This window comes from Vanessa tameamea, chromosome 20 (assembly GCF_037043105.1).
Source record: "Vanessa tameamea isolate UH-Manoa-2023 chromosome 20, ilVanTame1 primary haplotype, whole genome shotgun sequence".
In the NCBI taxonomy this organism is placed as follows: Eukaryota; Metazoa; Arthropoda; class Insecta; order Lepidoptera; family Nymphalidae; genus Vanessa; species Vanessa tameamea.
Genome location: NC_087328.1, coordinates 6,671,976 through 6,687,766, shown reverse-complemented (window position 1 = coordinate 6,687,766; position 15,791 = coordinate 6,671,976). Strand labels below are relative to the sequence as shown.

The 15,791-nt window shown below is 29.8% G+C and overlaps 1 long non-coding RNA gene across 1 annotated transcript; it reads left to right on the top strand.

Moving 5' to 3' along the window:
- The first annotated feature begins 640 nt into the window (after positions 1–640).
- Positions 641–3,445, top strand: LOC135193844 (uncharacterized). Its single transcript, XR_010309471.1, has 4 exons — positions 641–748; positions 1,790–1,830; positions 2,296–2,476; positions 3,350–3,445. It is a non-coding gene; the product is annotated as an uncharacterized LOC135193844 (long non-coding RNA).
- Positions 3,446–15,791: the final 12,346 nt, after the last annotated feature.

The window sequence follows — 15,791 nt, the reverse complement described above, 5'->3', positions numbered from 1 at the left end:
TTTGTACAAGCATAATTGTAATTACCAACATGGCAAGTATGATACAAATATTGATTATACAGAAATGATTCATTCATTAGTTACTTAATTTCGAATTTATTTTTGAAATGCATACATTAAACATTAACAGCCTGTAAATTTTACACTGCTGGTCTAAGGCCTCCTCTCCCTTTGAGGAGAAGGTTTGGAGCATATTCCAACACGCTGCTCCAATTCGGGTTGGTGGATGCACATGTGGCAGAATTTCGTTGAAATTAGACACATGCAGGTTTCCTCACGATGTTGTACTTCCCCGCCCTTCTTTTTGAAATATTTGACTGGGAATATGAATAAAATACGTATATCGGTAATGGAATACTGTAAGAAATAATATATATGCACATTACAATATACATTCTCATACGAATTATTGTTATTTTGTCTAGTTTCAGTTAGAAATTGTATAAATTTAAATTTAAATTTAATTTTAATTGATAATGACGATAACAATTATAAATCATAGCATTAAAAATGAAACATTACAGAAGAACTAAAATCAAAGAACAACAGCGTAACAAATGCAGTTAATTGCGAATAATTATAATCTTTACAGATTTCACCGTCACAAATTTGAAGTTCTGCAGGAGATATTAAATTCATTTGAGCGTTTAGTTTGCTTTTCATTTCAGTCCATTTATTTACGAAACGCCTTTTGTTTACGAAACGTCTCACTCGTTTCAAATGTACTCCTTGTGTAATATTTGTGTAGGTAAGAATATTATATACAGCGATCCGCCCCAGCTTCGCACGGGTGCAATTTATTGATAAAGAAAATAATACGATATATATAATTTGACCGTACAGCACTGAGGAATAATCTAAAAGAAATATTAGAATCGGATCATAAGTTCCAGAAACAAAGTATAAAAAATTACCATTGTATAATATTAGTATAGAATAACCAACGTATAATGACAAAATTTATAAAAAAAAAATATTAAAATTATTCGATACAACTTACGCACCATTCTTGATGGTGTGATGTGTGATGAAGTTTCAACTCAATCGAATAAACGCTGAGTGAACATGTTCTTGGCAAATATCAATCACAAGAAGTATTTGTATATGTGACGGTTTATGTAGAAGACTCTAAGATATGTGAATTTGTTTGTGAACTATTACTCAAAACCACAAGCGCATAAAATTCTCCATTAAAAACACAATTAATTATATATTTCATGGTGATTGGTCAAACGGTGTCTGAGTCTTTGAATCTCAAACTGATAATATTCTATACATTTAATATAACAGTTTATACATTCATATGACCATTATCTAGACTAGTACTAATATTAATTTTATATCAGATATAATTTATAATTCATACGAATGGCGAAGGAAATTCACGAGCAAATTGGTATAGGAAACTGGACACATTTGTCCGAGAGACAGTATGTAGTTAAATATTAGTTTTAAATTCAAGGCAATTAAATATTTTATTACTGACTGGCTTAAGAATAATTTCATTATTATCGGTAAGTTGTTACTTCTATGTGTTACAGTATGTTTTCTACAATATTTTAAACGCATTTATTTTGCGGCAAACACAAGCACATCGAAAATATGTCTGTAAAATTCTTCACTTTAATAAGTGAGCAATTTTACAAAATGTCCGCTACAAGATAATATATGAATTATTGTTGCCTTTTATTTCTTGTGTATAAAATAACTTGCATTTGGATGGTATTATGGAATTTGAAACAGTTTCATTACATTACATTTTTTATAAATATATTTAAATATATTTCAGTATTATCATTATTCAATATGGAAATTTCTGCGCTTACCAATGTAAGTAATTAATTATTAATCTATAGTAATGACAGAATTTAAGTAAACCATGTAACAATAACGATAAACTTAGCTAAATAAACATAAATAAAAATAGTATCGCCCCTAACTTAAATAACATAAAATGAGACTAAATATATTGTATGAATCATTACAATGATAATTATAGGAGACAGATGAGTATTCAATAGATTTTTTAAGATTTTAATCTGAGTTCTCATTTTATTATTTTACTTGTGGTTATTTTGGCAAAATATATAGAATTTTCATGCCTATTCTTGAGCTTGAAATCATTTTTACAGTACCACTTTTCTAAGGTTGTACTTACCTGGTTTTGGAGAAGTGCTAAGACATTTCGCTTCAGTATATTTAACAGCAGTAGGATTATTAGCTTCATAGATTTAAAGATCGAAACAACATTAATGAACATTTAAATTAACAATTAATACTAATGTTATTTTCAAGCATCCTTCATTCAATGATAGTCCAGTTGTAAGGGAGAGGTTCGCCCAGTTTAACTGTTATAAACTAAAAACTTGTACGCCGGGTGGCGATACAGTTTGCGGATTCGACGACACACAATTATTCCTTGCTGAATTTGAGGATTTGTGCACGTTGTACAAAAAGAACTGTGAGACGCGGGGCAGTGAGTGTTCTATCTTATTTAACGACTGAGATGTATCTGACGTTACTAGTATCTAAAATTGAATCTGGGGTATAAGCCTTTTTGACATTAATAAAAAAAAAAAAACAAAATCAAAATATACTTTATTCTAGTAGGCTTTTACAAGCACTTTTGAATCGTCATTTAACAAACTGTATTAGGTGAAGCTACCACCGGTTGGGAATGCAGATTCTACCCAGAAGAACCGGCAAGAAACTCGGTAGTTACTCTTTTTCAACATTTAGAAATACAAAGTCATGTTAGTTAAATACAATTTACATAATCCTGCATGGAAGTCAACAAGTATTAACTCCACGTTTTTTTATCATCTATATAATCTTGTATTGAACAATATGCCTTCTTCACCAATGTATTTTTTACTAATGATTTGAATTTATGAAACGGTAAGGTTAAAAATATCTTCGGAATTTTACTATAGAATCGGATACCTTGCCCCAATAAGAATGTTATAATTCGTTTGACATCATAAATATAATTTTTATTTCAATTAGTCGATTCGACCCATAGCTTATAATCTTTTTCACGTTATGTCCAAGTTCTTATTAAATGTTTATTATTCACCCTGTGTTCGATTCACCCGGTGAAAGAAAAAGATGTAATCAGATCCGTTTAAAGGTATTGCATAAAATTTTCCACTTGAATGCGGGCAGTGAAACATAGTCTTTTCCACACGGCGAGAATTTTCCATAGATGTTTACAAAGGAATTTAAAAATGCATTTTATTGTCACAGTATCTGATACTTTAAAAGTAGAGCTTAAAGGTAGATTAATTTTAACATAACAATTAAAAAAAAACAATACCTACTTTAAAATATTTTCTCGCTAACGTTACAGTGTTTCGTCTCATCGAGGCATCCATTTGCGAAGGCCAAAAGAAATATTTATCCCAGCCACGAGATACTATGCTCTAAATTTGAATTCGATGTTTTTTTTTAAATTTAGAATTTAAATATAAATAATGTCAAAAGTAAAACTGTTTTTTTTTAATGTTATTTAACTTACAAGTATACATCTAGTCGGTTTTATGTAGCAATTAATGGGAACAAGTAAAGAAATGGTGGTATTAATGACATTACGTTTATCAATGTCGATAGCAAAACATTGTTTTACTTATTTTAATATTACATATTTGACGAGTAAACTCAAAACTACTAACTCACTAACTTCTTAACTACTCAAGTGATCATCCCAAAAATTTTACACACTCGTGAGAGGTACAAAAAAAGAAGAGTACCTAAAACCTTACATTCGCGCGAAGTCGCAGGCGGAAACTAGGTTAATAATAATCTTTATTAAACTCAAAGTTATTACAATTTCATTCTATAGAATAAGTAGAATAAGCTTCAATTTGAAGATCGTTATATTTACCGCCATCACGGACATACATTTACAATGTACCTTCATAACGCCCACGTTCAGTGCAAGCTCTGCAAATACGCCCACGGCGAGATTGATTATGTAAAATGCGATTTATAAATAGTACTAGCAAAACCAAACCAACATTGTCCAGCTTCATAAAAACACATACATATGTTCCCATTGTCATGACGATAGGTTGAATGATATACATATTCACGAGCCGCTTTGCTACCTCATTAGCTGCTACTTACTACTACTGTTCATTGTCGTACTTTGGCATTGCAAAGTAAACAATATATGTGCATAATATAAAACTTATATTTACTTGGTATAACCTGATGGGTTTATCAGATTTCCTTTTCCAAACAGCAAAATCTAGTATAGTTGTGTTTTGGTTTGAAAGGTCAACGAGCCAGTGTAACTACCGTCACAAGCAACATAACATTTTAGTTCCCAAGTTTGGTGGTGCATTGGCATTATAAGGGAGGCTTAATATTTCTTACAGCTCTAATGTTTCTGGGTAGTGGAGACCTACATCATAAAAAAATAAAAACCTTATCTTTAAAAATGACATATATGTTGTTGTTTTTCACGGTTATCAGTAAAACATATATATCAACATCCATTTTTATGTATAAGGTGAAATCTTGAATATGAAATTGTTTGGCATGTAATACATATTTTAATAAATTCTAACAAACTAAAAATTATTTTCTATTATTTTTGTATCCTTAAAAATATAAAATGGAAATGATACGGTAACTAGATCATTGATTATAGCGAAAATAACTGTAAAACAATATTAATTAAATTCAAATACATACTAAGTAATCAAGTGAGTTTATATTGCATGTATAAACGATTAGTCAAGTATTTTCAAGATAAGTTTTATTAATTAATTATTGCGTACGAGTTTTTGTTCGAAATTACAAATGCAAATAAACTTATATATGGATTATTTATTGATAATAGGAAGTCAGTAGAGCATAAGAATAGAATCGCAACCTGAAATTGAAATTCTAACATCATCAATGCTATGCCAAAATATGGGAACTAAGACATTATATTTGTACCTTTGCCCGTAATTAAACTGGCTCACTCACACAACAAACCGAAACAAAGCATTAACGTATTGCTGTTTCGCAGACCGATATATGAATATATGTATAACATATATATGAACGGATAAATAAATAATCTCTATGTATCAATCAATTGAAAGTAATTTAATTTAGAGCTCAACAAATTTTGGCAATGTTAGCTCCAAGCTTAAGCTGTATACATCTAGCTTACGATTATTTCATTGATAACGTATACTCAGACAATATTCCGAGTGTCTGATCCTTCGTGTAACAAGATAGAGGAAGGGTGAATGTGTGAGGTGAGATAAGGGTTTATTTTCACAGAATTGGCCGGCAGGCTCTGAGCATATTCGGTAATGATAATATGATGGTGTGCAACTGGTTGTTCTTGATACTTTATAATCATTTGGGTAATCTATTATTATGCCATGTTTAACATATTTTCGGACAGTAGGTAGGATTGGCCTTGAATTGACCTTCTTCATCTGATAGGAAATAGTAGACCGGGTTTGGTAGAGGGTTGACGTCACTCGGCTGAGACATGTACTCATCTTTACTGTGTTCCAGGCCCTGTATTCATGGGCGCGCGGCAAAGACCGCATGCCTCAATTTAAGTGATATGCTTGTTCTCTGTATAAATAGTTATAGTACAAAAAGGACGAGAGCAAGAATAAGAACAATAGTAGTGGACAAATCTTCGATATTTTTGAAGGGTAAAAAAAAATGTTAACTCAATCACTTTTCTGACAAAGAGACTCACAAAGGAAATAAAATCTGGTTACAATTGTTCAAAGCGTATAAAAATGCCCGTCGATGACTTTTCAATAATAACTTTTGCTCAGGTATTTTACGTTTTATGTACTTACTTATACTTTATTTATGTATCCAGTAACCAACAATTTATTATTCATAGTAAAGGTTATTATACGTTGGAACGTGTTAGAGGTTCGCATTGTGCTTCAGTCTATATTAGTATTTGCCTCGTGGCAAGTCTCAAAGTAGCACATATCACTTAGTTTTTGTACATGTATAGCTGGATTCAGGCGGTTCGTTTTCCATTGATTTTGCTCTGACACTCAAAATGACATGTCTAAATAAAAAAAAATAACCAAAATAACAAATTAACCCATAAGTGAACTAATTCAATATTCATATATTAGATTTTGGCATTCGGGTAACAAGTTAATATACGAATACGTAAACGTTGTTCAGAGTGTGTCTGATATCACCTTAGACGACGTGGTTACGCCATCTATTGACAAGAGTTTGTTTTACTTAAGTTGAGGTTTATGTGAGACGAATTTTACATGAAATACAAGGTGTATTGGATTGAATTGGATGGATGGCGCTTTGCGTATGCTTGCTTTAGCTTACTTTCAATAAGAATTCATTTTAAAGTCTCCTATACACACAAACTCTGAACGTCTATTTCAAATAAAATCACATGTGTCGTTTAAAAAATAAAATCTGATACAAGATCACGATGATTTAATAGGTAAAATGATGATTATAATTTTAAAACATAGTCGGTTACTGCTTGTTTTATTAAAAATAAAAATATCAAATTTGACAATAATATTATCTCTGAACCTTTTCTTATATAAGTATTTAATTATAGCCTACTAGTATAAAATCAAAAACCAAAATGGCCCAGAGGGTAATCTTATTTTTTTTTATTTTATTTATTTATTGGAAAAGTTACATCGTCAACTTATCACTAAGTATTTAAAATTAATATCTGACTTGGGTAACATACAAAGTGATACGTCTTTAAAGGTGTAAACAACATTGATTAACCGAAGATTAAAACCCTATAGGCTCTAACCCTAAACATCATTGAATTTTCATGTGTCTATTTTATTTTTAAAATTTATCTCATGCTCGGCAGAATAAAATCATTAAACCTTTGAGGAGAACCATAATAAAGGAGAGCCTCTACTTAAAATAACTTTCAACAGAAATTTTACTAGATTACATTAAATATATAGCTACCCCAGTCATTTACATAACGAGAATTAATCTTCCTTTATCTTAATACTATGAAAATTCTATATCTAATGGCTTATAGATATAATACCAAAATGATATTATTTCTTAAGTAGACCTTAAATATTTATTTCAAGGGAAGAGAAAAAAACAAATCGCTGCTGTGTTAAACGTTATGTAAACGTGATTTAAATTTTTACTACTTATGGTAAATTCACGACTATCAATATCACCATAATCGTTATTATAATTACGATAAGACACGCCCAACGCACGTGGTCTCTACTTTTTTTTATTATAAGAGAATAATTTGCACGTGCGTTTGCGCTGGATAATTTTTTTAAATTATTAATAACTTTGCAGTACGTTTACTTTTTCTTCTTATAATAACATGGATTTAGCGGAGTTCTTATTGTATACATTTTCTGAAGTTCATTTATATGAGCGTAAAAGTTTTCATTATGCAATATAATCCAACAGGCGGTCAATATGTTGCTCAGAGATTACATAGCAATTAACCTAAATAGTACATTAAAAGAATATATGAATATTTGACGAAATACTTCAATGTCAGAATAATTGCTTATCTAGATACAAACCCATCAATTTAATATTCACGTGTCTTTTCGCTGTTTAATAAATGAACCTTAGCAGCTCTTTACATTTTTTGTAATTGATTTAGAACGGCTAGGTGAAGTAAACGGGCACGTAATGATAACCGGTCATTTTCGCTGATAGGTCATTGCACTGCAAAAAATATAATTTTTTACTTCAATGTGCCGATAACTGTAGGATTTAAGATGTTTTGATAGACTCACTCAGCATTCAGAACAGACCACGGCATTATAACTATTGCTTTTTGGCTACATAATACCTGTAAATAAATTATGAAAACATTGTAAAGTGTATTAATACAATTTATGTAATAATTGAAAAAATACTGATAAATTATCATGCAGTAGAACGTTCATTATATCATTTCAGTAAAATATACATAAAAAAATAAAAATTATATATGTACCAATTTCCGATTCCATAGGATGAGATCATAAAAGAAAAACCGAAAAGCCAGCTACAATCGACATCTAACGGTCCCGAAAGGAACATCGATACAATCGCCGCCGTACCGTTAACATCCCTTTGTGTTTTAATCGATATCACATTTTTAAAATATCGATTTAAATTCACCTCCGTCGTCCGGCACGTGTTAAAAGAGCGTGCGTAAAAGGCGATTAGAAAGGGTGAAAACAAAGAATAATTTTAATAACTGATTTGAAATTCAGGGTGTTAGCTTGAGTCGTGTATGCGCCGCGCACACGTGGCAGTGGACATGAAAATCGTGCGTTTTATGAAATGACTAGAGCGGTAATTAACTTTTATCGATGATTATGAAATAAAATATTTTATTAGAGGTATTTTTTTTGTTTAAATATTTAAATTGTCGTAGTTGAAAGTTTTCTTGCTAAATAGTAATTTAATATTTAAATAATAATTGATATTTGTTACTTAATTACAGAATTTTGTTCAACAAATTTATTACTTAAGAATATTTTAAGTGGTATAGTATATTTTCACAAATAATATAATAATCTTTATTTGATTTATTTTTATTAATAATTATCAAAAAATATTATATTTTCATTATGTTTTAGTGTAGTAGCATCTATTTAATTTAATTATTCATTTAAGGAAACAGTTTATAATTACAATAGGGAAGTTCGTGACTCCTGAGCTAGGCATAAACCTGTCACAGTGGGATATACATGATACCATTAGTAATGTAAAAATTGTTAAATTTATAAATGCGAATGCAATAAACAGTGATCATAAATGGTAGTTAAAATTATAAAATAAGATAGGAAACATTATATTATGATGAAAAATCTTTAAACATGCGTACATTCTTGAATATTAAAATATAACAAATATTTTTAGCTCGATTTGAATAGTGTATAAAATTTTGTAACTATATTGAATAGAAAACCCTATTCAACAACACCTATTTATTAGAAAACACAATAACTGTTGATTTTTATTCTGTCTATAATAGGAAATGTAGTTTTAATTTAATCGATAATTTAAAAAAAATACGATAACATTTGCATCACTAAACATGTACTCAAGTCGTGCGCTACCCTGTCAATTGTTTTCAATATCAGTTCATTTCGATTAACACGATTAATGGAATATGTCTCTTTGACGGTAATCCACTTAGTATTCATAATGAGTTTTCGGCGGACTCGACTTGGCATTATGTGACCTAATTATAATAATTATGGTACTTTTTTGGATTTTTGGTGATTTTTATTGTACGTGTAATTACTTTAACGGGGCAATACAATTATAGAATTGATATTTTGAATAAAAATAGTCGTAATAATAAATAAGTATCAACAATAGCTTTATTTGCCTTGTTATTATTAAGCAAAATGTATCGTTGGTTTGCAATCATTTGCAGAACTAAGTTTGAGGTGCTTATTTCTAACTATAGAGGGTTCATTGTATTTTTAATTAACGAATATTTTATTGATTTCAAATATCAATGACCTTTTTAGGTTATTTTACGTTTTTATTATTGAAAAAGAACCCTGACGTATTTATTTATGAAATAAAATACAACACTTTAAATAAAAGCTAGACCGAACCATGAAAGGTATCTCCGACACATCGTGAGTTTCTGCACACATGCGTTTCATAAAACTAATTGTTTTCTATAAATAAAATAATTACTTATTATATTTAAATTAAACGCTTATTATATTTAAATTTATTTCGAGAACTGATGAAATTATTCATAGTGAAGATATTATCGTAAACAGAGCTTAATCGATGAAGGCGAATGGTTTTTGCATTATAATATAATATTTATTATCTTTTCCTTTTTGTATTTCAATTGTAGTTTGTGATTTCCGTGTTGTTGAATTGTTATTTAGATGATTTTATTTTACCAAAATCTCTTATTTGAAAGACTTCGCTGCCTAAATATTGTAAGAGTTATTTTAAATATTAATAAAATATAATAGAAATTCGTTTTCGATGATTTTAAAAATAATAAATGTTCGTTAATAAAATTCGTATAGCCTACAAGTTTTGATAACAAAACATAATTTTTTTAAAAATACTTTTTAAAGTCTATTTCTCATAATATAAACATTTCATTTTGCAGAATATATGCTTAAAGTAATTAATTACTAGTACAGATAATAAACGCATCGCTCTAGAAATTAGTGTGGCAAATTTATTATTGTTATTAAAATTTACACGACCAAAAAAAAGGGTAAGCATTATAAGGCGGTATTTTTCGATGGAGTTAAGGAAAATTAAATTCTGTTCCAAACATAGTTGGGCTGTTTCAAAGAACCCTCCACTAAGAACAATGAAGTGCCGGTAATGGCACATAATCCATCGACATTCTTATTTTCCTTTTTACAAAGAATCCAGGATGTATGGATATTTGCATGAATATTTATCACGATCGTTGGTTATGCCGTAAACCGCATTTTAATGCATTTTTATCTGACACATTGTAAAGTATTCTGCCTTCCGAGTCGTATGCATTGCATTTGACTACCTCTAAAGTTTTAACGCCGTTTTAATATTTTTTTAAGGCAATTAAATATATGTTTTTTGTTAGAGGTTTTGAGTTAATGATCATTTACAACATTTTTGTATTTCGTATTAAGTTTATGTTTTAAAAGAAACGTAAATATGTTTATGGTTTTTAAGATTAAAACATATTTTTAAGGCAGATTGTTCGAATAGAATCACACTTCCTATTTACGGGTTGGGTAAAAAAATGAGTTTTATTTATATCCAACCGTAAAATCGTAAAAAGGGATTATATATATTATTTATTATATACTTTAATTTCAAAGTAAGTAATACTTTAATTTTTTTAAATATGAAATGGTAATTTTTGTGTCTAATCTCTAAGAAACATTACTAGGCAGCTCTTTCACGGCCAAACGACTGAACCGACAGTACAGACAATAGTAACATTCTGTAATTTCCCACTGCTGGGCTAAGGCCTTCTCTCCCTTTGAAGAGAATGTTTGGAGCATATTCGACCACGCTGCTTCAATGCGGATTGGTGGATACACATGTGGCAGAATTTCGTAGAAATTAGACACATGCAGGTTTCCGACACCGCCGCCGAACCCGGAGATGAATTATAAATACAAATTAAGAACATGAAAATTCAGTGGTGCTTGCCTGGGTTTGAGCCTGCAATCATCAGCACTTAGTATCTCATTCTGAACCGAATTTGATGAAATTTGGCATCGAGCTTGAACTTTAAAGAAGGACATCGGCTATTTATTATAGCAAGAGTTATAGCTAAGCCTGCATCCAGGATAAAAATTGTTGATTGGGTAAAATATATTTTAAATTATGCTAATAATGAGGCTCCTCTAGTGTCAGTGAAATCAGCAGTAGCATCCCTCGATTAGATCTATCGTTCATATTCATCTTGCAACCAGTAACTGTCTACTATATGTAGAATATGGTGCATACATTTCAAAATTACTGTCAAAAAGTATTAGTTTAAAACTCCCTTAAACCTATTGAATCAGTGTCAATATCAATTTTCTCACTAATTAAATAAAGATTAAAAAAAAAATTAGGTACTATTTTATATGTGTGATTGAATGTAATTTATAACGGTTAATACAATGTTATATTTATGAATGTAATTTATTTTACTTAGACATTCTCATTTCTACAATAGTGTCAATAAAATAACATCTATGTTACTAGCACCAGGTGATTACAAACACATCACTCAAGATGGATTCCGGATATTGATACAAAACAAATAATAGAGAGTTTTACCTAAAAATAAAACTTACCTATTATTTTTTCATCAATATCCGGAATCCCGGTAAGGTCTACGTGGTGCATCATGAGTGCCATAATGACAAAACGTTACCCAGTACGTAGCCTAGTAACAAGTTTATAGCAAGCAAAGGCTTGCCATTAACGCAGAGGAAGTAGGAAAAGCTGATTTAAGGCAGAAAGATCGGTGCTTGAATCAAGATGGATTCCGGATACTGATACAAAACAAATAATAATTGTATTTGAATCGAAGTGAATCACGCAGTGATATCGTAGACGGCCACAAAGACTTCAGCAGTTGGTACCAAACGCCGTTCGAAAAAGTGATTGCGCCAGTTTCATTGGACTCACAATAGGTCAGATCAACGTTCTCGCCATCAGAAGCGCCCTAACTAAGACTTAACACAATGTATTCAGTAAAGTAACAGTCCCTAAATATCCGACTGCTCCGGTCCACTGGTCAAATCCCATCCACTTCCTCCCATTTAGAACTTATTTTACCTACAAACTAATTCCATGCGGTCTTCACATCCTCCGCTAGTACAAAATTGAATTGCAAACACAAATTAGTCAATAAAACTCAGTTGAGCTTGTCAACATTCGCGCCTGCGATCTTCAGTCCATATGGAACAATAATGAAAAGAAACGCAATGTTTTTCTTCATATAAAACTTTATTATAATACTTTGTCCTTATTCAAAACTCCTTAGTAAACATAACAAACATTTTGTATTTAAGACGCAACTTAATCATTATAACATATTATAATTGTTTAAATTAACACTGTCCACGTAGAGCATAGCCTAGATAAATAATATAAATAAATTAAATACAACTATTCCCACGGAGCAAGCGATCAGCTCAGAGTATAATTTATTAATTTGTTTTCCGTTAACGAGTTGAGCTAATGCGAACCGCTTCGCTTCTCAATCTGAATGAGATTATGCGAGGTAGAACATTAATTGTTTTAATTAGTGCTTAATATTATATAAACCTCTTACGTTGAAACAATAAAAGGTATGTGTAATATAATTTATGAAACATAAATTTATTAAGTCTAATTTTAATATTGAAACCAGATTGAAAAAATGATGATCATAAATACTTCGTATTAGGTTCTTGCAACTTAACTAAAATTGTATACACACCTTCGATTTAAATTTAAATTAAAAAAAATAATCGTAGTGTATTCGAAATTTAAAATTAATGTACGCATGAACAAATTATCATTATTATTAAAAATAATGTAATGCTCTTTATTTACTAGTACGTAATAGTTCATTAAAATATTAAGTACAGCAAGTAATATGAGATGTGACATTAATTTCAGAACATAACGGATTACAAAAGTCGATTAAAAATAACCCTACTTATTGAAAAACACCCTTACATTTGTACAAAACATTCTCAGAAAATATGTATTTCAAGCATATCATTGTAATATTTGTACCAGATTATATTCTAAAGTTTAATATTTTCTTAAGTACTTTCATATTGCTTTGTGATGCCCCATTATATTTAATCCAGGGTAGCGTATGGATCACATAGTATATTGTACGCATCAATAATTCATCGTAGCAATAGTCAGGTGGACAAGTTTGCAATAGTAATGCCTAGGATAGAGTTAGCGCTAAACAGATGTAAGATACCAGCTTAAAGCGATTGAAGGCGCTTACAAAACATTATTAATAATAATCTATGAACATATTTTGTTGGGCTACTATGAATTATAAAATCTCTAACGCAATATTCATAACGCAAATTATGCTGTTTTCTACTAAATCTTCCACAGATCATAGTTCTGTTTTCCTCTGATAAAATCAAAAAATCAATTGTAGTGATTATTCAATAATATTCAATAAATATAAGAAAGATGAAATGTATTGCATATTATTTATAAAAAAATATATCAAATGTCATAAAAACAGTATTCGAATGGTAAAATGTTTGTTTCTTAAACCACAAGTGCGCGGATTGCGGCTTTTATCAATTTGACGGCTATAGCGCCACCATTATAAGATGATCTACGCTTCTCCACATCATATACACATTTCCAGGCAAAATGTGAAAAATTCATCAGAGCTGCGAAGGTTTTCTACGAATGGTCCTGATTAAAGCATCGATTAGGAAGTTCGATACTCGGCCTCATAATGTAAATCGGGCGTATTTTAATCGATTCGCAAAACTTATTCGAATACATTAATCGCCTAATTGATAGTTTTGTACGTTTGATTACAAAGTGGTTGTTTGTTGTATAATATGAATGAAGATCTCGTAAATGTGTTTTGGTTCTACGTTAGTCGTTCTTGTTTTCGTGCCAAATAGGTGCTCTATTTCGTACAATATTAGCTAGAGCTGGAGTTATTTCTTTACAGAACAGTCTAAATATTTATATATTTAATGAATACGGTATTTATAGTATAGTTTAACTGTAACAGAATATACGAGGTGTCATAATACCTTATCCAAGCTTCGATTTCATTATTGGCCTAGAATTTTAATTTTATTTACCATAGAATTATAATAATTAATTACTATGCAACGGTTGAAAACGTATAACAATGTATCGATTATTTTATCAATTATTATTTTCTGTTTAATTCGTGAAAACTTACGTCTACCTACACCTGTTTCCATAAAATTTTCAAGTTTGACTATAAAAATCTTTTGCAATTGGAAACAATAACAGATAAGGTATATTATGATCACGTATTACATTATACAATAGCTGTTGATTGAAATATGATTAAAATGCGTCTCTTTAAAATAAATTAAATTAATTATTAAAATATAAGGCTTAAAAAATGTATATCAGTTATTTAAAAACGATGTAACTAAATATAACATAGATACTTAAATCATTTATATGTCTAGATAGAGTGTCCATTATAAAAGAACTAAAACAAACCACCTTTATTGTCTTTATTGTGTGACAGCTACGCTTGACACTCGTCAAACGTCAAACTTTACCAGTTGCGTGTAGTTATTAAATAATTTTTTCAACGGGTTCTCAGCGGTGACAGTCTATAGGCCAATTGGTAAATGGGCCAATTTATATAAGACACAAATCGATTGGGAACAAGCAAACAAAAAAATGTACTCTTTTCTTTTTTTTATCAAAATATAGACGATAAGAACAACAAACACTTAATAAAATTATTTAACAAATATTTATTTATTAAATACACATAAATTTAATACTTCTATGTTGAATAAATATATTTGAATTTAAGTTTGGAATATTTAATTAAAACATGTATTATAGCCAGTGATTTGATTGGCTGGAATAATTTGAGTTATGTCCTAAATTATTGCCAAAAAAAAATACTTCTTCATCGAATATTACGGATTCGAATCTGGTACGGACATTTCTATTTCTTAATATATGTGTATAATTTATCTCACATTTGTTGAAGAAAGCTTTGGAAGGTAACCTGCATGTAGAATACATTTCGCAGCTCTAAAACAGTCATTAGTGACGGGCTAAAACTATTTTCTCTTAACTACTAGATATTGAATTCAATATATAGTTATTTTTCTAAATATTAAATACATTTTTTTTTATATTTTATGTTTTTATTAACGTGTTCGATGATGCGTATTTTCGAGTTATTTAAAAAATTAAAACCCATAAAAAATTTGGTACTTAGATACGACAATAGTCCCATGGAAACGATCAAGCATTCGTCTTTTTTATCATAACAGCCTAAGTACAGCATTCTAATATAAAAAAGAAAAACAATTATTTAGACTCAATACGTTAAATATAGACTAATAGAACTAACGAAGTATAGTTAATATACTATATATATTATAAGTTTAATTGCAAAACATACATGTTTTAAAGGTAACAGGAAATAAAATTGCATGCAAAGTAATTTTCACAAATAGCTCTTTGGTGTCATTGAACTTACAGAGAAGGTAGTGTAGTAAATAATCTGATAATGACTTGACCGATTTGGACCAAGATGACTATTTGCTGAGACTTAACAACTGCAGGTAATATTAATAAAGTGC